The sequence below is a fragment of the Xenopus laevis genome, chromosome 1L, assembly GCF_017654675.1.
Source record: "Xenopus laevis strain J_2021 chromosome 1L, Xenopus_laevis_v10.1, whole genome shotgun sequence".
Taxonomy (NCBI): Eukaryota; Metazoa; Chordata; class Amphibia; order Anura; family Pipidae; genus Xenopus; species Xenopus laevis.
Window position 1 is genome coordinate 105,580,302 of NC_054371.1, and position 25,942 is coordinate 105,606,243.

Sequence of the window (25,942 nt, forward strand, 5' to 3'; positions counted from 1 at the left end):
CAGTACTGAACTGCATTATTGATCATTCTTTCACATCATCTGGTTGCACAGAAGCCAGTGCAGTCTACGGCATAAATCTGAAGTGATACTAATTAATATGCTATGTGTTTTACAAATGGTTAACTCTGATATAGGCAACAGTTCATTTTCTGTCCTTTCATGCAGCACCTATTTTGTAAAATTTGTGAAAGAGGTAATTTGGTCAGATCTAATATATGGAACTCCAGCTTTAAAGAATAATGCAGCAGCTGTACCTCTTTTATACTCTAAATTGAGCTCTGTACTTTACTATCCCACTGAAACAATGCTCTTCAAATCACCACTGCAACAGACTGTAACAAATTTGTGATGTGTTCCAAAAACTGCATAACTAAGAAGTTAAACTCCAATATAGATTTGTAGCAGCCTCAGCACAGTAAGCTAGCAGGAACCTCTAAAGGTGTTTCTTTCTGCATTCCATAAGACACAGATATCTACTTTATACAGGCCGACTTGCCAGGAGGATAAAACACACAAAACACTGTTTGCTTGCAAATAAATGGGAGCGGATTCACTTAGATGTCATGTTCACAACTACAACATTTTGATGGGATAGCTCCGCCCTTCCATTTACTAGTGGAAGGGTGTTTGAGTATTGATGCAAATATTTTTCAGGTCTTTTTTTTGTACAGGTATGGGACCTATTATACAGAATGCTTGGGATCTGGGGTTTTCCGGATAAGGGATCTTTCCATAATTTGTATCTCCATACCTTAAGTCTGTTAAAAAATAATTTATATATTAAATAAAGCAATAGGATTGTTTTTCATGTCTTTGTCTGTCTTGTGCTATTCCACAGCTTACCAGGTGTCAAAAACAATGTAAGACACTCTCCTGCAACCAGGAACTAATTTCTAACAATGCCTTGCACACATCTGTTATTCTTGTTTTTATGTTTGAAATGAACCCTGAACACTGCAAGTCTCTATAATAAATAATTGCAACAGTCCATGTGTAAATCCTGCTTCATCTAAATAAAACATTTTAATAAAAATATACTTTCCTTGTAGTTTGTGCCATTGGATAATCCTAAATAGAAAACTGCCACCTGCCACCCACTGGCTCATATGATTCACTGTGCTATTACACAAAATACAGACAAACATACATATTAGGTTATATTAGCCAGTGAATGGACATGTCCACACTTCCTGTTACAGTTAGAGCTGCATTATTTCCTGTCAGGTGATCTGTGAGGAAGTTCTATGTTTATGGGGTATTAGGTAATGGCCCTGGCCAAGCCAGACGCCAGTAATTAATACGAGTGATCCCAAATTTATTCCATAGTGCTTTCAGACACTGCAATCACGATCAAACGTTTCGGGAACACATGTCCCTTCCTCAGTGATGGAAAGGACGTGTTCCCAAAATGTTTGGTCGTGATTGCCTGAAAGCACTATGGAATAAATTTGGGATCACCCCTGTTGCAGCATTTAAAGGTATTGGCATTCTTTCTTATTGGATCTGTGAGGAAGCACACAGAGCATCACAAAAATGTCAGTAAAGGAAAATGTTGTAAAAATATTGTATAAAAAAAGTCATATATGTACCAACTTCTTCACAGGACATCATGTCTCTGCCTCTACCGAAAATGTAAAAAAATTGTTGTCAAAAAGAGGGTGTGGCTATGTTTGTGTCATATGTATGACATTTTTGAGAATTAGTCCAATACTTTAAGACATGTGTACTTACCGACACTTGTGAATTCCTGCAAAAATGTTGGCACAAGGTAAAATATGCAGAATACTAGTATTTACTTATGAAAGATTATTTAATAGGTTACTTAAAATAATATGAATTATCTAGTGTTGCAAGATAGCAAAGGATGCTGGTAGAGATGGTCAGACAGTCAAGAGCTAGTCACTAAGTTAGGCACAAATTATGTCAACATTGACACCGTAGACTACAACCCTTTTCTGAGCAACATTGAAACATTTTTCAAAGAAATTCAGTTTTTCAATTTCAACTCAGAATTCCCGAATTGACCTTATTTATGAAGAAAAAAGCCTGAAAAAATAGGGTCGGGCAAAACTTCTGAGCTTTCACTGAAAACTCTGAATTGTTCTGAGTTTTCCGCGAAACTAAAATTTTTTGGAGTTTTCAGGGATTTTTGCGCCGAAATCATCAGATAGTACGGATATCAGCACAGACACTGGGACCTTCCCCATTTACTTATACAGGACCTCTAGAGCTTTTAGATGCCGGGGTTTCGGATTCTGAGTTTTTAGACCATTGGACAAATTTTTTTTTTTTTTTTTTGCTCCGAAAACTACGAATTATTCGAGGTTCAGATATTCGGAGCTTGATAAATAACACCCTAATTATGTGATATTTACATTGTAAATGTTTCTGTTTTGATATCATCTACGCTTCCCCCATAAGGGAAAGTGGGAAAGTCTCCCAACCCTATTGTAGATTGCTCTGCAGGATCTCTAACTTCTATCCACATACTCCTTGAAGAATTACCTTATCACCAACAGTACTTTTTCTTGTGCTCAAGTTTTTACCTCCCATTATAATAAAGGACTGTTACTTTGTGTACCCTTTGTTTATCACAAATTTCTGATAGCCCATATAACTTGTTTCCTGGTTCACTTATTTGTTTTGGTCGCATAATCCCTCTTACTGAGTGAGAACTTGGAGCAGTTCAAGAATACATCAATGAGAATCTTAAGGAAGGGTTTATATGGGAATATACTTTTCCAGCCAGTCTTCAGTCTTTCTTTAGAAGAAAGACCATACTCTTCACTCTCTCTTACACTGCATTAATTAAGAAAACTATACTGTTTTGTTTATTCCTGAACAAGGAAGCTAGAAACTAAATACACTCTCTGCATATAGTACATAGTAAGGCTAAAAAGTCAATTAAATTCATATTTTTTTACTCCTGCAATTTGAGACAAATAATCTGAGACAAATCCCAGAATTCCAAATGCTTCCCTACCCTCACTTGAGAAAAGGGTAATTTATTCCTGACCCCAAAATGGAAGCTTCAGAGTTGAATCTTTTGATTCTGTGTAGCAAAAACTACTTTTTTCTTGCTACAAAGCACTACAAACTAAATATGTACCTCAAAAACAGAACCCATATCACCTTCACTCTCAGAAAGAAATTGCATAAACCATCTGCACTTTTAGATGTTTAAGGCAAAAGACATTTATTGCAAACACTCAGCTAATCCCCTGCTGTTCATTTGATCACAGAAAATGTCCAAATCCCAGATATCACAATGGGGATACTAGGTCACATTGCTCTGAAAGGGAAAATATAAATAAGAAACCCGTTATTTTTATCTGCACATTATAGTGTTTTTTAAAGGACAACACTATGAATTGCAAATGAATATATACACAATATAGGCACTTAGGGAAGTATACTGCAAAGTTGCAGAGAGGTTCCAGTAAACCATTTCATGAACAATTTAAATTTCAAAGTATATTTTTGTATAGAAATAGGTTGATGATATGGTAAATAAGTGGCTCTTTTATTCACATCTATGCTAAATACTGTAGTTCCTTAGCGATAAACTCTTAGGAACCAATGGCAATTAGCTTTGATTAGTCTAGGAAAGACAATCAAAGAGAACATTTGAAAGTTTGGTGTAATATATTGCACTGATGCTATGTAGCACCTACGTTATGCAATGATCCCCAGTGAGCAGAGAACTGCACTGATGTCAGGCTAAAGTGTTAAGATTGGATGTGGTTGAGCTGCATATTCAAACATCAATGCAAGACTTGTATAGACAGACCCTGTGGAATTTCTTTGGAGTAATTGATCCTCTACATAACTGCGGGATATGTCTTTGAGTGTTATTATCCATCTCTTCCATCTGGTCCCATGGAATTTGTAAGCTGATCACATTTTACAGTTCTCTTTGTCTGACTGTATATTCAGCTCATCCATGTTAGAGCCAAGCACTAAAAAATAAAAATTAGCAAAATGCATATTGTTATAAATAGTATAAGTATACACTAGACTGGCCAATCAATTATCATCTGCTGCTTGAATTATGAAATGTGTATTTGAGGCAGTAAATTATATTGATCAAAAACTATTTTATACTTCTCAGGCTGAACAACCTTCTAATAAATTAAAACTGAGTCATGCTGAGAACCTGCTGCTGGTGGTGGGGTAGTTATGAAAGGAGATGGGCTATGGGAATGTAGAAAGAATCAGTTCACATATTGATTGGAAAAAAATCTATGCATAACTAGGGTGTTTAGTGTCTTCAGCTATGGATAAACTACCACTCCCAGAAACAACCCTGCATTATGGTGAAATGTCTTTCACCTGCTATTCTGGTACTTGATATAATAGTAATGAAATATGGAAGTTATTACATAAACTAAAAAAAAGGTTTCCTGGCAAGGCCTTACTATAAAAAAAAGCAGCATATTCAGTGTAAATTTCCTTTATTCCCTGCCTGACATATCAAAATGTACATGTATATACTTTATGTCACAACAGAAGCCATTTTATTTTCAGCATTTTCTGAAGATGAGAGTAACATTTTTGTGGATTTATATGTAGCTAGATGTGCCCTGAAAATAAATAAAAACAGTGGCAGAAAAAGATTACCATATGGCGTAGTGCCTTCTGTTATAGTCCATATGGTAATCTTTTTATCAAGGGTATTAGAAAGCATGCTTTGAGTAATTACCAACAGTAAGGAGGTTATTTGTCAAACGTTGAATTTTAGAGGTATCTGAGCTTTTTTAGACCTCGAATGAACTCACAACTCGAATGGTTTCTAATGTAAGAAAAAACTCGAAAGTAGAAAACTCAAATCAGTGTAGTTGGGGTGAAAAACTAGAATACTTGAACTGATCGAGTTTTCGGGGGGAAAAAACTTGAATCGTTAGAATCGATCGAGACGAAACCCACCAAAAGAAAACTCGAACATCATGAAAGCTATTAACATCTTCAAATGATTCATGGGACCTCTGCCATTGACCTCTGCATGACCTCAACAGGTTTTAGATTTTGGATTTAAGCTACAGTATTTCCAGCTTCGGGGGTATAATAAATCTGGAAAAAAAATGTATACAAAAAAAAATATATATATATATATATATATATATATATATATATATATATATATATATATATATATATATATATATATATATATATATATATATATATATATATATATATATATATATATATAGACAAATACAAGATTCCTCTGCACTCAACCCATTATCAATATATTTAAGACAAAGACATTTTGTGCATACTGCTACTGAAAAATGATTTTAAAAACTAGTGGTGAGCACAACTTTCCCTTGTTTGTTATAGTTCTACAAGAGCAGTGACCAGCTCCATGTTGTAGCTCCCACCCCCTCCAACTATAGTCAGGTGATCCCACTGGTGTCTAATAAAAGGGCAGCCAAGTTTGGGAGTTTTACTTTGAAAGCAGCTAGTAAGTTGCAGGTAAAACGCATTCGTCCCTTTTATAAAATGTATAATGAAACCATAGAATTCTTAATGAATCAAATGAAAATTGAGCATAGGACTGGCCAGATATGGGATGACTTTGACGTAGTTGGCCAGCTTAAATATATTGCAATATATGGACAAACAATCCCTGTTTTGTTTAAAGGGTAAGGCATTTTTCAGTAGCAGTATGCACAAAATGTCTTTGTCTTAAATATATTGATAATGGGTTGAGTGCAGAGGAATCTTGTATTTGTCTATATGTATTTTGTGGTCACACCCTCATTGCACCCCCGCCTAATGATTTTAAAAACTAGTGGTGAGCACAACTTTCCCTTGTTTGTTATAGTTCTACAAGAGCAGTGACCAGCTCCATGTTGTAGCTCCCACCCCCTACAACTATAGTCAGGTGATCCCACTGGTGTCTAATAAAAGGGCAGCCAAGTTTGGGAGTTTTACTTTGAAAGCAGCTAGTAAGTTGCAGGTAAAACGCATTCGTCCCTTTTATAAAATGTATAATGAAACCATAGAATTCTTAATGAATCAAATGAAAATTGAGCAGAGGACTGGCCAGATATGGGATGACTTTGACGTAGTTGGCCAGCTTAAATATATTGCAATATATGGACAAACAATCCCTGTTTTGTTTAAAGGGTAAGGCATTTTTCAGTAGCAGTATGCACAAAATGTCTTTGTCTTAAATATATTGATAATGGGTTGAGTGCAGAGGAATCTTGTATTTGTCTATATGTATTTTGTGGTCACACCCTCATTGCACCCCCGCCTAATGATTTTAAAAACTAGTGGTGAGCACAACTTTCCCTTGTTTGTTATATATATATATATATATATATATATATATATATATATATATATATATATATATATATATATATATATATATACATACACACACACACACAGTGTCGGACTGGCCCGGCGGGACACCGGGAAAAAACCCGGTGGGCCCCGACCCTCGTGGGCCCCCACCGGGCCAGGCCCCCTCCCCCGATGCTTGTTTTTTGAAAAAAAAAAAAGGATCTTCGTGGATGCGCAGTGTGCGCATGCATGCAGACGCAGTGCCGTGCGCGCATGCGTGCAGACGCAGCGCCGTGCGCGCATGTGTGCAGACGGAGCGCGGTGCGCACACAGAGGGGGCCATCGTGTGCGCATGCACACTGAAGGGCGCCGCACGGCGCGTTGCAGCAGGGGGACGGGGCCCTGGACTGGAGTCCCGGTGGGCCCCGGGCCCCCCAGTCCGACCCTGTATACACATACATATATACATGCAAAATACTACATGCATTAAACTGTATAACAGTGCTGATGTGAATCTCTTCTAAATAAAAGCTATAAGCAGCAAATGATTGTATGGAACTACACCATTTGGTGCCAGAATATAGAACCTAAAAACTCTGGTAGGTCATCTCACCCCATACCTCCCAACATTTATAAACAGAAAGAGGGTGAAATATCTGATGCATGCAGTGCGGGAATTTTTTGACCACAGCCATTTTATGGCGACAGACCCTAAATACCATTTTACAAAATTTGGCAGGTTATGGAAAGTTTGAACACATTTCTGGGAGTTTTAGGGCCATGTTTTATAATGGTTTTGCTAATGAAGGTGAATTGCCCTTTACGCTGTGAGTCTGTTTTCCCAAGAGACATGCTTATCTTAAATAGTTACAACTGTATCTTTGCTTATCTTAAATTGTTACAAATGTAAAAGTGCAGGTGCTGAGCGTTCTGGGCTCTCTGCCAAGAGCTTTTATTTAATTAATTTTCAGAAACATTGTATCTTTTTCTGGCTGCTCAGTGCAGGAGATCAAAAAGAAAGTTGAGCTATTTTTACTAACAATCTGGGACTGCGGGCTGAGCTGTCAAAATTGGGACTATCCCTCAAAAAATGGGACAATTAGGAGGTATATCACCCTGAATATTAGAGTGTTGTACTGTACAGTTGCAACAAGACCCTTGCAATGATAAGCCTAAGCCTAAACCTGTTAATACCATGTCACAAGGGCTTATTTGCAAAAGTTCACAAGCGTGCAAAGACCAATTTTTGAGCTTTAATTTTTTTTCAACAAAATGCAGTGTTTTTCCCCCAATTCCCTTCTGTTGCAGTGATATTGTGGCCATGGTGGGGGGGATGTATCTGATGCAGTTGTGTTTGATGCATTAAAGATGCAATTGCACTTGTACATCGCAATCGTCCATCTAGTTGCCATAATTTCTAGTGTTCTGTGCCAAATTGATGACTGCAACCAATTCTTTAAGCATGTTTGCAATGTGCAATCTGGCACTGTGTATAATAGAATCCAGGGTAGTGGGGGGCTTCAGGGTTCGTCTGCATTAATTGACGCACTGAACATGATACATCCAGAGATCAGAAGAGAACATACGCCCCTGGCCACAAAATGCACGAGTGCAAAGAGTAACTTGAAGTATCTTCAATGACTTGTGTGACCACAACTGCACTTGACCTTTGTAAATAAACCCTAAAGTCCCATAAGTGTCACAATGTAAATACTAAGGCTCTACAGTTAACGTGCATAGGCACTTTTGCCAGAGATCTCACTATATCTTCCTGCCTGGATTATAGTTTTGGTCCTTAGTCTAGGGTTTTGGCATGCAGCGTAAGCTAAACAGACCAGTTAAAATGCTATTATAATAATGCTCATTTACACATCAGTCAGACAAAATAATTTGCTATTCATCCAGGCAAGATTGGTTATTAGTACAATTGGCAGCATACCCATATATGACCAGAGAGCATATAGAGTAAGTGTTACTATAAAACCAGCAGAAATAGAATTTCCTACAGTACAAGCTGGCATTTAACTATTAACTGATTCTGAATCTGAAATCTCCAATGTACGGTATGTTAAGAGTAACAGCATTTATTTAATACATAATTTATTTCTAAATTTAAATTAAATATGGAACTAAAATGTAAGCATAGAAAATGCTAGAACAGTTGAACTGGAAGAAAAGATATCTTGTCACATACAACTAGATATTTTTCAGGACCAGCCTCAGAGGCACATTTATCAAAGGTCGAATTTCGAATTCGAGTTTTAAAAATTCCCCTAAACTCCCATAAATTCGACCAATCAAAATGTCTTAATAAAATCAAATTTTTTAAACTTGGATGAATGGAATCGACCCGAAAACTCAAATTCGAATCCGATTAGAATTTTAAAAACTTGATTCAATTTTTTTTCTACAAAAAAAATCAGAATGTCAGCAAGGCTACAAATAACTCCAAACTGATCCCTGGACCTCTCCCATTGACTTAAACAACAATTCGGCAGGTTTTAGGTTGCGAATAGTCGAATCCGAGTTCTTAAAGGGCCAGAGTATGATAAATCTCGAAAATGGAATTAACCCTTTAAGTGCCAGCAGAATTTCACATTTTGGTTACGCGAAATGCCAGCCGTTTTTGAAACATTTTGTGCTCTCTCACTTTAGGGGCATTTTCTGAGGGGAAACCTATAGGAAAACTATACATTGTTTTTTTCGGGAGAAACTGAGCTTTCTAAATCTGCCTGAGTTTTCATGTATTTCCACCTGTGCAAAAAACATTTATAGTACTAAATACCCCAAAAAAATGAAAAATTACCATTTTTCATCGTATATCAATTTATACCAGAAAAATATTTCATGTTACGGATGAAAATCCAACTGATTTGGAAAGCCTTATGTCTCTTGAATGTGCCAATACCCCATATGTATAGTTTTAGGGAGATTTAGGATTTCTGTACAGCAAAAACTCCCGGCAGTATATTACCGAATTTTGAAAGCACTAAGGCAGAAAACGGCATGCTTTAGATTCCAAGGCAAAAAATCCTGAAACCGTCGGTTTACCCCAGAAAACCATACATTTTTGAAAAGTACACATTCTCCGATTACAAAATGGGTAACTATGTCTCTCTACTCCCAACTACTAAACATAAAAGCTTGTCTGAACATAGCGGTTTTTCAAAAAAAAATTCAAAATTCTGAAAAATCATTTCAAAGGTTTTATTTTGCTGCTCCGCATATCCCAAACTATATTAGGTACCAAGAAAAAGCACCTGAAATATGATTGCCAGGGGTCCACTGAACAGTTTGATACCCATTATGCATAGGTTTACCAAAGTATCTGGCATTTAGAGACACCAATATGAAGTAAGCACATCCAAATTGTTCAGGACTTTACTTCAGCTACTGAGAAATCAACACATTGACTGCATTTTTTGTGGGGTAAAAACACAGAAATATATGTTTACCCCCCAAACCCATATATTTTTGGAAAGTACACATTCTACTGAAGCTAAAATGGGTACCCATGCCTTTCTGCTCCAAACTACTGAGTCGCAAGGCTTTCCCAAAATTGTCGGTTTTGGTGAAATATCTGAAAATTGCCTCAAACCTTCAACTTCCCAGCACCATATCGCCCATGTATCATTACGTACTAAGAAAAAGCACCCTAAATATGATTGCCAGGGTTCCTCTGAACATTTTGGTAGTCATTGTTCATAAGTTTACCAAAGTATCTGGCATTTAGAGGCCCCAAAATGAAGTTAGCGCATACAAACAGTCCCGTGGGTAACTTCAGCAAATGAAAGATCAACACATTTACTGCATTTTTGTGGGGTAAAAACACAGAAATATATGTTTACCCCCCAAAACCCATATATTTTTGGAAAGTACACATTCTACCGAATCTAAAATGGGTACCCATGCCTTTCTGCTCCAAACTACTGAGTCGCAAGGCTTTCCCACAATTGTCGGTTTTGGTGAAATATCTGAAAATTGCCTCAAAAATTCAACTTCTCAGCACCATATCACCCATGTATCGTTACGCACCAAGAAAAAGCACCCTAAATATGATTGCCAGGGTTCCTCCAAACAGTTTGGTGGCCATTGTTCATAGGTTTACCAAAGTATCTGGCATTTAGAGGCCCCAAAATGAAGTTAGCGCATACAAATAGTCCTGTGGGTAACTTCATCTAATGAAAAATCAACACATTGACTGCATTTTTGTGGGGTAAAAACACAGAAATATATGTTTACCCCCCAAACCCATATATTTTTGGAAAGTACACATTCTACTGAATCTAAAATGGGTACCCATGCCTTTCTGCTCCAAACTACTGAGTCGCAAGGCTTTCCCAAAGTTGTCGGTTTTGGTGAAATATCTGAAAATTGCCTCAAAGCTTCAACTTCCCAGCACCATATCACCCATGTGTCATTACGTACTAAGAAAAAGCACCCTAAATATGATTGCCAGGGTTCCTCTGAACATTTTGGTGGCCATTGTTCATAAGTTTACCAAAGTATCTGGCATTTAGAGGCCCCAAAATGAAGTTAGCGCATACAAACAGTCCCGTGGGTAACTTCAGCTAATGAAAAATCAACACATTGACTGCATTTTTGTGGGGTAAAAACACAGAAATATATGTTTACCCCCCAAAACCCATATATTTTTGGAAAGTACACATTCTACAGAATCTAAAATGGGTACCCATGCCTTTCTGCTCCAAACTACTGAGTCGCAAGGCTTTCCCACAATTGTCGGTTTTGGTGAAATATCTGAAAATTGCCTCAAAGCTTCAACTTCTCAGCACCATATCACCCATGTATCGTTATGCACCAAGAAAAAGCACCCTAAATATGATTGCCAGGGTTCCTCCGAACAGTTTGGTGGCCATTGTTCATAGGTTTACCAAAGTAACTGGCATTTAGGGGCCCCAAAATGAAGTTAGTGCATACAAATAGTCCTGTGGGTAACTTCAGCTAATGAAAGAGCAACACATTGACTGCATTTTTGTGGGGTAAAAACTCAGAAATATATGTTTACCCCCCAAACCCATACATTTTTGGAAAGGACACATTCTACAGAATCTAAAATGGGTACCCATGCCTTTCTGCTCCAAACTACTGAGTCGCAAGGCTTTCCCAAAGTTGTCGGTTTTGGTGAAATATCTGAAAATTGCCTCAAAGCTTCAACTTCCCAGCACCATATCACCCATGTGTCATTACGTACTAAGAAAAAGCACCCTAAATATGATTGCCAGGGTTCCTCTGAACATTTTGGTGGCCATTGTTCATAAGTTTACCAAAGTATCTGGCATTTAGAGGCCCCAAAATGAAGTTAGCGCATACAAACAGTCCCGTGGGTAACTTCAGCTAATGAAAAATCAACACTTTGACTGCATTTTTGTGGGGTAAAAACACAGAAATATATGTTTACCACCCAACCCCATATATTTTTGGAAAGTATACATTCTACAGAATCTAAAATGGGTACCCATGCCTTTCTGCTCCAAACTACTGAGTCGCAAGGCTTTGCCAAATTTGGCGGTTTGGGTGAAATATCTGGAAATTGCCTCAAAGCTTCAACTTTCCAGCATCGTATTGTCCATGTATCATTACCAGCATAAAGCATCCTAAAAATAAACATAGGTGTCTACTAAACAGTTTGATGCCCAATGTGCATAGATATACCAAACTATGTGGCGCACAGAGACCCCCAAATGTATAGACATTTTCACCGCTGACGCGCTGGCTGCTGCAATATAACCACCCGGTGTGTGTATTATGCGACATCAGACCACCTAACAGTACAGAGACCCCAGAAAACCATATATTTTCAGAAAGTACACATTCTGACGAATCCAATATGGGTAAATAAGTGTTTCTACTGCAAACTGCCAAACTGCAAAGCAATGCTGAACATAACGTTTTTTATCAAATTTCTGAAAATTGTCACAAAGCTTGAATTTTACTCCATTATATGCCCCACATTTCGTAACTTATCAGCATAAAACATCCTAAATATGAATGCCAGGGGTCTACTGAACACTTTGATGCCCAATATGCATAGATATACCAAACTATGTGGCGCACAGAGACCCCCAAATGACAATAGTGTATATACATTTTCACGGCTGACGCGCGCTGGCTGCTGCAATATAAGCACCTGGTGTGTGTAATATGCGACATTAGACCCCCCTAACAGTACAGAGACCCCAGAAAACCATATATTTTCAGAAAGTACACATGCTGACGAATCCAATATGGGTAAATATGTGTTCCTACTGCAAACTGCCAAACTGCAAAGCAATGCTGAACGTAACGGTTTTTATCAAATTTCTGAAAATCGTCACAAAGCTTGAATTTTACCCCATTATATGCCCCACATTTCGTAACGTATCAGCATAAAACATCCTAAATATGAACGCCAGGGGTCTACTGAACACTTTGATGCCCAGTATGCATAGATATACCAAACTATGTGGCGCACAGAGACCCCCAAATGACAATAGCATATATACATTTTCACGGCTGACGCGCTGGCTGCTGCAATATAAACACCTGGTGTGTGTATTATGCAACATTAGACCCCCCTAACAGTACAGAGACCCCAGAAAACCATATATTTTCAGAAAGTACACATTCTGACGAATCCAATATGGGTAAATAAGTGTTTATACTGCAAACTGCCAAACTGCAAAGCAATGCTGAACATAACAGTTTTTATCAAATTTCTGAAAATCGTCACAAAACTTGAATTTTACCCCATTATATTCCACACATTTCGTAACGTATCAGCATAAAACATCCTAAATATGAACGCCAGGGGTCTACTGAACACTTTGATGCCCAATATGCATAGATATACCAAACTATGTGGCGCACAGAGACCCCCAAATGACAATAGTGTATATACATTTTCAAGGCTGACGCGCTGGCTGCTGCAATATGAGCACCTGGTGTGTGTATTATGCGACATTAGACCCCCCCTAACAGTACAGAGACCCCAGAAAACCATATATTTTCAGAAAGTACACATTCTGACGAATCGAATATGGGTAAATAAGTGTTTCTACTGCAAACTGCCAAACTGCAAATCAATGCTGAACGTAACGGTTTTTATCAAATTTCTGAAAATCGTCACAAAGCTTGAATTTTACCCCATTATATGCCCCACATTTCGTAACTTATCAGCATAAAACATCCTAAATATGAACGCCAGGGGTCTACTGAACACTTTGATGCCCAATATGCATAGATATACCAAACTATGTGGCGCACAGAGACCCCCAAATGACAATAGTGTATATACATTTTCAAGGCTGACGCGCTGGCTGCTGCAATATGAGCACCTGGTGTGTGTATTATGCGACATTAGACCCCCCTAACAGTACAGAGACCCCAGAAAACCATATATTTTCAGAAAGTACACATTCTGACAAATCGAATATGGGTAAATAAGTGTTTCTACTGCAAACTGCCAAACTGCAAATCAATGCTGAACGTAACGGTTTTTATCAAATTTCTGAAAATCGTCACAAAGCTTGAATTTTACCCCATTATATGCCCCACATTTCGTAACTTATCAGCATAAAACATCCTAAATATGAACGCCAGGGGTCTACTGAACACTTTGATGCCCAATATGCATAGATATACCAAACTATGTGGCGCACAGAGATCCCCAAATGAAAATAGTGTATATACATTTTCACGGCTGACGCGCTGGCTGCTGCAATATAAGCACCTGGTGTGTGTATTATGCGACATTAGACCCCCCTAACAGTACAGAGACCCCAGAAAACCATATATTTTCAGAAAGTACACATTCTGACGAATCCAATATGGGTAAATATGTGTTTCTACTGCAAACTGCCAAACTGCAAAGCAATGCTGAACATAACGGTTTTTATCAAATTTCTGAAAATCGTCAGAAAGATTGAATTTTACCCCATTATATGCCCCACATTTCGTAACGTATCAGCATAAAACATCCTAAATATGAACGCCAAGGGTCTACTGAACACTTTGATGCCCAATATGCATAGATATACCAAACTATGTGGCGCACAGAGACCACCAAATGACAATAGTGTATATACATTTTCACAGCTGACGCGCTGGCTGCTGCAATATAAGCCCCTGGTGTGTGTATTATGAGACATTAGACCCCCCTAACAGTACAGAGACCCCAGAAAACCATATATTTTCAGAAAGTACACATTCTGACGAATCCAATATGGGTAAATAAGTGTTTCTACTGCAAACTGCCAAACTGCAAAGCAATGCTGAACATAACGGTTTTTATCAGATTTCTGAAAATTGTCAGAAAGCTTGAATTTTACCCCATTATATGCCCCACATTTCGTAACGTATCAGCATAAAACATCCTAAATATGAACACCAGGTGTCTACTGAACACTTTGATGCCCAATATGCATAGATATACCAAACTATGTGGCGCACAGAGACCCCCAAATGGATATATAGTATATAAAATTTACAAGGCAAAACAAAATAAGGCAGTAAAGAGTGAAATGCAAAAAAATCCAATAAAACCACAAAAATCAATGTTTTTTTTCCAGACTAGTGTTATCGGCCGTCAGAATCACAGTTTGAATATTTTAGCTGGGCCAAACAGGTTATACGGCTAGAAACAAGTGAACACAACATATGCAGAGCTGAAAATGCAATAAAATGGCTAAAAATTCAATAAAATGGCTAAAAATGCACCAAAATACCCAAAATTGCAATATAATCACCGAAATAACATACAAAAGGTATTGCATACCTCCCAACTGTCCCTTTTTCGGAGGGACAGTCCCTCTTTTGACAGCTCAACCCGCAGTCCCTCATTTGTACTGGAAAGTCCCTCTTTTCTATGCACTGAACAGCCAGAAAAAGAAACAAAGTTTCTCACTTAATTGGCTTTTAGCAGAGAGCCCAGAACAGCTAACAGGTGCAAATAAGATAATTTGTAACAATTTTGAGACACAAAAACACAGTTTAGATAAGGAGAAATATTTTCAAACTTTCATAACCTGCCAAATTTTGTAAAACAAACATGGTAATTAGGGGGTGTGGTCACAGAAAGGGGTGTGGTCCAAAAATTGCTGCGCTACGTGCGGAAAAAATTTTTTTGTCCCTCTTTTTACTTCCAAAATGTTGGGAGGTATGGTATTGCACAGTACGGTTAGCGAATACGCTATTCGTAATGGCAATAAAACATTTTTTTCAGCCAAAAAAAGAGACGATGCGATAAGAAAAAAAAAAAAAAAGCCACAATGCCATGTATGTGCGTGTGCGCATGTACAAATGGTAAATTACATGTTATGTGCGCGTGTGTGCGTGTGCACGTGTGTGTAAGTGCAGTGAGTGTAAGTGACCCCCCCAATCCCCAAAAATGTATGTGTAAGTGTGTGTAAGTGTGAATCTAAGTGTGTATTACTGTAATAAGTGTGTGTTGGTGTGTTTGTGTGTGTAATTGTTACACTAACCTGAAAAAATCGCTGGAGACTGTTGCAGGCGATCAGGAAGAGCCCCTGGAAGACATCTGCGTCGTTGTTCCTGTCTCTGTGCTGTGGGGGCAGAGATCGACGAGGCAGTGCAGGCTGCAGCAGCAGGACACGTAAGTGACACGTGCCTGCTGCTGTTTTTGGGCCCCTGGGCGATCGCGCCCCAGGGGCCACTCGATCCCCTGCTCTGCTCGTTGCCTAGGGGCAGGGGATCGAAGCGGAAAGGAGCGAGCGGCTCTAACAGCCGCTCCTCCGCTCCAGAACCCGGAAGTGCTGCAGAACGTAGAATCTACGTTCTGTGGCATTTCAAGTTACTTTTCCACAGAACGTAGATTCTACGTTCTGTGGCACTTAAAGGGTTAATGTTATGCCTCCAGCATTGTTTATAGTTTTGTATGGCATCAGCTTGTCATTCATTTGTATGATTATGCCTTTTCTATAGAAATGTCCTTCTTAGGCCACCATACCCCTGCCATGTGATCCTGTGTAATACCAGGAAATGGTCACTATAGCTGTCAACTTCATAGTGTTCACAGCTAGCACATCTCCATCTGCAGCAATCCTACCCCATCCAGCCTCGTGGTAGCATCGTTGGTAGGTATTGTTTATAGCCCAAGCCTATCTATAAAGGCAGATAATTATTTACTTGTTTGTACATTTATATGCAAGTTTATATCTGTTATATATGCAGCTACCTCATGGCCCTGCTATACAGTATATGTTTCTCCCTAGGTATCTAGGCCCTATACTATATCACCCCTTTTGTTTAAATATGCTACACAGTGTTTATGTATATATATATTATATTGTAAAGCTTACTAAGCACTGTCATTTTCTCCCCTAGTTTTACACCTTGCCCTTTGTTAATAAACTGAAGCTCAATAACCTGTCAGTGGGTTAATGAAGGAAGGAGTTTAGCTGCATGTCAAGTTACACACTACCCCGGGGTAACACGTAGTGAGGACAGAACAAGAATTTTAAAAAAAAAACTCGAATCAAATTTGAATAACTTCCTAGTCGAATTTGACAATTTTGACCATAAAAAGATTAGAAAATTGAATTTCGAATTTGAATTTTCAATACAACCCTTGATATATCTGCCCCTTAATGTCAGGAGTGCTCTGTTGCGGTGCCCATGGCCCTGTAATGATGCCATCACAATGCATTTCGGAATGAAAATTCTAAATAAAGAGACACCAGGTACCCAGGTTCAATGCCCAAATATAGGTTCTACTCCTAAAGCGATACTGACACGTTCCTCTAAAAATCATAGAATCGTGTCAGTATGAAGTAAATGCTGCATCCAGAATATTTACCCTCAAACCCCCCCCCCTGCAAAGTCACCCCAGCAAACTTGCTCTCACCTGTGCTCATCTGACCCTCCAACACTACTAAATGATCTTCTCAACCGTTTCATTGAAGCTGAGCTTGGGCGGCGCGATCCTTCTGTAGGCTGATTACGAATCAAAACAGGACTTCAGCCTATGGAAGGATCGCTCCGCCCCCAGCCCTGCGTCACTGAAGCAACCTGGAAGATCAGTTAGCTGTGTCAGCCGGTCTGCTGTACACAAGTGCACATGCGGCTTTGCGGGGAAACTATTCCGTGCAGCATTTACTTCATACTGACCCGTTCTTATGATTTTTGTAGGAACGTGTCAGTATCGCTTTAAGTGTTCATGGGTGCTGTGACTGATTGATTCCTGGATTTTTACCTTCTTGCTTTGTTCCTTATTATGCCAATTCATACATGTCCTTGACTTCTTGCCTGGATATCGACTTTGAGCTGTTTAACCCCTTGTGTACCTCAAACTGGACATTTATCTTCTTTCCTGCACAGCAGCTTTCGCCTTAGCCCGACTCATCCTTACAAGAGCAGCTAGGCCTTGACACTTAAACTCTCAGATGTTCCAGGACTACTACTTCTACTACTTCTAACTTCTAGATCAGCTGATGTATAGGTACTGCTAGTTCAAGTTCTCTGGACTTCTGAAATGATGAGGGTTCCTTAATCATTCTTCATTGAATGCTGAAAGGGAAATATATTAAATATATACTGTAATTGTAGCTAAGTTATATATGATAGTTTACAATAGCAAATGTTTCTAAATGATCTGTACTACCATAACCTCATCAGCAGAGACATTTTGTGAATAAATGAATACATGGAAAATGCACACTGTAAATGAAAATCACTGGAGTTATTCCATACGCCATATTTAGTGTTGCTACCTTTGCTGGAAAAAAATACTGGCCATACTGTTTATTTGTCATTTTTACCGGCCAGGCCAGTAAAATTCCAGCCAGGTGGCAACCCTATCCATATTCCATTATTTCTTCATTCCTAATGATCACAGGAAATACATAGTTTATTATTGAATATGTTTAAATACAAAGAAATTATATGCAGCAACCTATTGTTACTTCCAATTCTTAGAAATAGCAATGCAGTATCAACATCTACATTAAAAGGATTCTGTCATGATTTTTACGGTGTTGTTTGTATTTCTAAATTACACTGTTTACACTGCAAATAATTCACTCTACCATGTAAAATTTTATTCCTAACCCAAAAAGTGTAATTTTTTTTAGTTGCAATATTGGTGTGTAGGCAGCCATCTCGGGTAATTTTGCCTGGTTATGTGCTTTCAGAAAGAGCCAGTGCTGCACTATGGAACTGCTAAGTGACAGGCTGTTGTTTCTCCAACTCAATGTAACTGAAGGTGTCGCAGTGGGACCTGGATTTTTATTATTGAGTGCTGTTCTTATATATACCAGGGAGCTGTTATCTTGTATAAGGCAGCTTCTATCTGGTTACCTTCCCATTGTTCTGTTGACAGGTTGCTGGGGGAAAAGGGAGGGGGTGACATCACTCCAAATTGCAGAGCTGCAGTAAAGATTGACTGAAGTTTATCCGAGCACAGGTTACATGACTGGGGGCAACTGGGAAAATGACAATATGTCTAGCCCCATGTCAGATTTCAAAATTAAATTAAATCAATTTGCTCTTTTGAAAAATGGATTTCAGTGCAAAAGTCTGCTGAAGCAGCACTATAACTAGTGCATTTTGGGAAAAAAAATGTTTTCCCAATACAGTATCTCTTTAAGTATCCTAAAGGAGCTTTTTTCTACCTCACACAGGTAAAGACTTTGAGCCCCTCCTGACTGTATTTGATTTTTGTCTGTTATCATGATTATACATCCAAATATGCTAGACATATCCCCAACTCCCAGCAATTTATATCAATAGAGTGTTCAACTTTTATTTCTATTGTGCTACTGATTTATATAATGTTAATAAAATTTAGCAAATGCTAATAAAAATATAGATTTGAACAACATAAATGTTTCAATAGACTCAATTGAGTTATTTCACTACAAAATAATGTCTGCATTAATTTAGTAATTCAGAATGTTCTTTTGACTGTATCATGGAATGCCTTGTACAAATTGAGATCCTTACCAAAATGACATTGCAAAACAAAAAGCCTGACTCTGAGAGCAGGCACCGATTGAAGTGATAGTTACATGAAACACCTTAATTGGTCCCTTTTAACCCTGGCTGGCAAACAAAACAAAAAAAAAACAAAGATTTTTAAGGACAATGGAGAAAAGTGGAAACAAGTTTCATAAAACCTATTTTAAAAGCAGGCAAAGAAAAAAGGACAGGAGTTACTTTCAGATCTACTTTCTAAGAAAATGTATTTCATGTACTGTATCTCAGCATGTTGGCAAAGCTTGTCATCCTTCATATATTAGAATGCCTTTGTTTCCAAGTATATTAGCAATTTCGCCCATACGAACTAACCCATTTTCTTACTGCTTTTAAAATTAAGCCAAAGCAAAATATCCTGCAGTCCATTTAGTGTACCAGTTCCAGTTTAGGGACCGTTTTATCAATGCCAAACATGACTGGGATTTTGTGCAAAATAGTGAAAAGCCATAATACATGATTTTTTTCATTGTTTCTGATGATGGCCCTTTATTAGCTACACCACCTCTAATTAGGAAATATAATGGAAAATGCACTTTTAGGAGGAGATTTATTAAGGGTTGAGATATTTTTTCCCTCGAAAATTCGAGTTTTTCGAGTTGTACATTTTTTTTTAATCAAAACTCACATTTTCGGATTTGATAAAAAATTGGAATGAATTGAATATTCAAGATTTATTATAACTCAACCCTGGAAATAGCTCAAATCTGAAAATACACCATCTAAAACCTGTCGAGGTTCTCAAAAAGTAGCTTATATATATATGTATGTATGTATATATATATATATATATATATATATATATATATATATATATATATATATATATATGTATATATATATATATGTATATATATATATATGTATATATATATATATGTATATATATATATATGTATATATATATATATGTATATATATATATATGTATATATATATATATATATACATATATATGCCGAAGGGATATTAGCACTCATGTCTGCAAAGGATTAACAATGCCTGGGTGCAAGAACAAAAAGCAAAAATGAAGAACCGGAAAAAGTCTTGCACTCTCAGGACTTAAAAATCAATTCGATATTTTTTATTTCACAGAGGGAACTAATTTCTAATTAAGTCCTGAGAGTGCGAGATGTCTTAATTTTCAAGCTACTCTCTAGAAAGGCTCTTGACAAGAGCTGAAATGTTGATACTGGCATCGATTAAGTCCCTTTTTATATGAAGACCCAGAAGTGTGCTTATATCTTTCCATGATTATATAACATATAACCTGATTAAATAACATATAAGCTGGAAACATTGGCTTTATTACTTAAGTGGCAATAAACTCGGGATGCATCGAATCCACTTTTTTGGATGCGGCCGAACCCCAAATCCTTCACGAAAGATTTGTCAGAATACCAATCCGAATCCTAATTTGCATATGCAAATTAGGGGTGGGAAGGGGAAAACATTTTTAACTTCCTTGTTTTGTGACAAAAAGTCACGCGATTTCCCTCCCCGTTCCTAATTTGCATATGCAATTTCGGATTCGGTTCGGCCAGGCCGAATCCAAACCCAGCTGAAAAAAGCCAAATCCTGGCCGAATCCCGAACCGAATCCAGGATTCGGTGCATCCCTACAATAAACAGGGGTTAAATGTCATTCGAATGAGGAAAACATTTTTCAAAAAGGAATGTTGCTGCCAATAAATGTTTTATTTGCAGATGCTGGACAAACAGATGTAACCTTTAACTAAAAAAATATATTTTATGATGCTTCTGACCCTTTATGATATCCAGACGCTCCTTAGAGACTTAGGGGTATTTTTTATTAAAGAGTGAAGTTAGAGATCACCACAGTCCTCTAGAAAATCACTTAAACCTTAATTAAACCAAACAGATTTGTTTTGCCTCCAAAGAGGATTAATTATATATTTGTTGGGATAATGTACAAGGTACTGTTTTATATTTATAGAGAATAAGGTAAAATCTTTAAAAATTTTAATCATTTAGATAAAATGGAGTCTATGGGGGATGCCCTTCAGGTAACTCAGGCTTTCTGGATAACGCTGGATAACAATAGGGCTAGCTAGCAAGGTGTCCCAATGAGGTACTGCCTTTGTGTGCCAGAGAATGTGTAAGGACTAGGTTAGTGGCAGCCTAGTGGGACTGTTGTGGCTGGCGGTCAAGAGGAAGTTTGGGCACTGTGTGTAGACACCACAGAGAGGAAGGGGAAAAAGTTATTGGGAGAGGAGTTCTCCTTCAATGGCTAATGGTAATCTACATGTGCACTTCTACATGGCAGGGGTCCAGGCAGGTCTGGACTAAGGTCAGGTACACATAGGCTGAAACAGCCCACACAGAGGCCCAAACTGCCCCCACCAGCTCAATAAATAGTGACTTTCTATGTCATCTTACAATTGCCAGAACCCACAGATTGCCAGTGGGTCCAGAAGGCTTCAGGGAGACATGTTGTGTGAGTGTGTGTAACACATTAACCTGAGAAGTGTATGTGAATAACTTTTTATTCTGGTCAACTGTGACTCCAGTCTGCCCCTGTGAGTCTGTTTTCAATAAATGTTTGCATTGGTTCAATTGCATCAAGTGTGTTATTCCAACATCTCACAGCAAACGCCTAGGGGGTGTCCTGGCTAGAAGTGGTGGGTGCCCCCCATTGCACCCCCAGTGAATTGTGCCATCAGTGCCCAGCTCCGAATGGAACGCTATGAATTGCCAGCATACAGAATTAACAAAACACAAGGACTTCATGCTGATGTCCCTTGCAAACCACTTACCCAAGACCAAGAGGTACTCTATAGTACTTTATATAATCCTTATTCTGGGAATGTGTTAAATACAGTGCTCCCTTAAAAATTTTGTACCAGATGAACCATTAAGAGCACAGAGTGTAGCTGTTCTGTACCTGCATCAGATGCAAATTATGTGTCATTCTTGCTAATGGGCTAGCTTAATTATATGTATTATTTAATAGAGAAATTTAGTCTTACAAAAATCTGGCTTGCATAGTGTCAAGTGTTCTGTGATACATCTGTGATCTGCCTTAAAACTGGTTATTATGTGGCTGTCAATATTTTTTTTAAAACAGCTTCTGCTGAGAGATAATATCTATCTAATATCTAATTTCCCTTAAGGATAAGTAAAATGGCATTACATGTCATTGACAGAACTGTCAGTTGCTGGACTTCAAGTGGCAGATAGATCAGTGCTAGGCTACAGCATTGGATGGAAAAAATATGTCCAATTTCTTTTTTGCTTCAAGAGTCATCCCATGTTTCATTCTTAACCCTTTTGCCTCACAGTGCTATGAACTATAGCTAAAACTTTCACTTTATTTATACTAATTTGGAAATCTCCCTTTGCTTCTAGAAGTCAGTGGCAGATGTCCCTAAAGTTGATAAGCGCCAATTATGATAAGTTCAAATTGAGATTCGTGTCTCTTCCATTGGAGAGTTATCTGATGCGTTTTCAACAAAACATGTTTTCCCCTGACAGAATGTTTTTTTTTTTTCTTTCTTTATGTAAAAAAAATAAATAAAGAATTTTGCTACATAGTTAGGCACCACACTTCATGGTGGATCTGTACAGTATTTTCTCAGGTATTTACTCAAATTTACCAGATGAATTTTGATGTTTGTTTAATCTGGCAATCTGATATTCAGCAAAACATTTATGCAATATAATACAGTGTTCAAATTATGAAAACCTATTCTTTGATAAACAAAGAGTGGTTTCTATTTGAAAATGTTAATATTATTGCCCCATTTAATTCAATAACCAATTATGGTTTTATAATTACCGGTACAAACCTAATATTATGTAGAATTAGCTTCTCATTTATGCATTAAAGCAACTTAAAATAGTGTAAAATATTTCAACCAACTATTGAATAATTGTTACAGTAGTTTTTGCATGATAATACCTTGTTAGTGTTCAAGTAATTTAGATAAGTATTCCAAGTAAAAGACTGGGGATAGTAACTATAATAACCATTTCTAGTACATTGTATGTCATAAGATAGTTTCATAAAAAAAGATCCTCAGGAAACACTATTACACTTAATTTTGTAAATTACTTCTTATCCAGTGTTGTCCCATATAATATTTTCTTTTCACTTACACTTTTTTTCTGCATTTTTTCCTGCACAAAAGAAAGGGGTTTTTTTTCACAACAACTAAATGTTTTACAAAATGCTTTAAAAGGTAACCAGGAACAAGTCAGACTGCCAGGAGAAATGATTTAGCCCTTAGTTTTAGTTACTATTATTTATTTTTTGTGCTATTTAACATTTCACAAAGTGAGAGGAAGTAGTTACCTTAGTCATAATGGTTTATAGGGAGAGGTTGAAACAAAGGAGCAGAAATATAATTTGAGATTGGCACTTGATTGGCACTTTTATACAGTTATGATCATAAGGTACTATTCAAGAACAGTTTTGGGTGGCTTATTCTATTTAATTAAATTTTGCATAACTGCGTTATCACATTTTCTGGTTTTTAATACTGTTTTTGGAGGAAACTGTTAAATGAAAAAAACATGTAACATAATGTAGTATTTACAATATAGGTAACTGATCCTACCATCACACATTTTTGTGGTGTTAGGTTTTATTTTTTTGTTTGTAAATAGTTTTTGTGTCAATTTCTAATACTATTCTACTCTGCCATTACAAACCAAGGCTGCTTGCTAGTAACAACTAGATAACTGCGTCTCAAAGGCCTTAAAGGGGTGGTTCATCTGAAAGGTAACAGCAACTTTTCAATTGGTTTTCATGATTTATTTTTTATAGTTTTATAGTTATTTGCCTTTTTCTTCTGACTCTTTGAAGTTTTCAAATTGATGTTGTAGCGCTATAGTAAACTGACTTGCGTGAGGGCAGTTTTAGCTACTTTCCTTTGTGGGCTGATACCACAGATGAGCTCTCTTTCTCAGGGGCAAGCCATCGCAACGCGGTGGAGGCAGGGTGTAGTGTAACTGTAACTGTGTGCGATAGCAACAAAGTAGTTCTTTAACGGTTGAACATAGAACTGTATTTATTGAACAATAGCACATACTGTAGGTCATTCAGCACATTGCTCCACAATGGAGCATAGAACATACACAGCAGCATAAAGGAAGCATATACTCACAGCACATATAGGCTGAATCCCCACAGGCTAGGGAATAAACAGCAGAGAGTAAATTGACAGCATGTGATGGGTATTGCCCAGTTTTCAGTATATCTTCCAGTGGCAGACTAGGGGAATTCCTATCATCCCTATCTCAACACTTTAGTCCTTACTCCGGGTCAGTAATACCCTGGGATCTTAATCCCTCTAATCTCCTCGGCTGAGCCTTGAGCTACTCAACTAAATAACCTCTCTATCACTCCTAGAGTGATCAATAATTGAGTATAGCTGTCTAATTACTAGGGCCAAGGCGCCTAGGGTCGACACTACCCATTCCCTTCCAGCCTGCTTGGTTAGGCTAAAGCAATGGACCCAGACCTCATGGTTCCTAAACCTTTTATACGCTGGCACAGTGCCATCTGGTGTACACTGTGTGAACTACAGGGGTTACATAAGCACAAGGTGTCCATATAACTAGGGATGTGCCTGTCTGTAAAGTGTAAGGGTGTCTAAGATTTTCACATCCCTACAATGGCATAGATACAGAAGATCCATCCACTTATCAAACACCTAGTATGTTGTTTTAAAATCCTTTTTTTTTTCCAAAAAACCTTGACATTTATTCTGATGTAAAAAATATTTTTCATCACATCTCCTATTTTAAACTGTTAGCATGTATCTGGTTGCTAGGGTCAAATGGAGCCTAGCAACCAGCCAGTGTTTGGAAACAGAAACACAAATATAGCTAGAGGATGTGCTACATAGAAAACTATGGGGCACATTTACTTAGGGTCGAATATCAAGGGTTAATTCGATATTCGAAGTCGAAAAATTTAGCGCTATTCGTTCAATCGAATGATCGGAGGAATAATCGTTCGATCGAATGATTAAATCCCTCGAATCGAACGATTCGAAGGATTTTAATCCATTGATCTAACGATTTTCCTTCAATCAGAAATTGGCTAGAAAGCTAACATTGATGATCAGTAGGTTTTAGGTGGCGAAGTTGGTGGTCGAAGTTTATTTTAAAGAGACAGTACTTCGACTATTGACTAGTCAAACGATTTTTAGTTTGAATCGTTCATTTCGAAGGTCGAAGTAGCCAATTTGATGGTCGAAGTAGCCAAAAAAGTACTTCCAAATTCGAAGTATTTTTTATTCTATTCCTTCACTCGAGCTAAGTAAATGTGCCCCCATGTGTGAAAAAGTAAAAATGACATCGAAATATGACCGGCCACACAAATGTTGGTGTTGCAGTTACTCGCATTTAAAAATTCCAAGTATTGGCAAGAGTGAGAAATTATATGAATATTTCCACATTGATTTTGTGAACATTCTGCCATTTGGTTATGGATAATTAAAACATTCTTTTCTTACAGACTAACAACCAAAAAACAACCACTACCCATGAGACAATCTTGTGTTGTAGCACAAAAAAGCAACTTGGCTAAATATAATAGCACATCTTTTAAGACTTTAAAGGAGAAGGAAAATTGTTTACCACTTGGGGGTGCCAAATGTTAGGCACCCCTAAGTGAATGTATT

At 37.6% G+C, this 25,942-nt stretch overlaps 1 long non-coding RNA gene across 1 annotated transcript; it reads right to left on the minus strand.

Moving 5' to 3' along the window:
- Positions 1-3,181: 3,181 nt before the first annotated feature.
- Positions 3,182-17,233, minus strand: LOC108696621. Its single transcript, XR_001932301.2, has 3 exons — positions 17,165-17,233; positions 3,791-3,959; positions 3,182-3,292 (listed from the first exon to the last, which is right to left on the minus strand). It is a non-coding gene; the product is annotated as an uncharacterized LOC108696621 (long non-coding RNA).
- Positions 17,234-25,942: the final 8,709 nt, after the last annotated feature.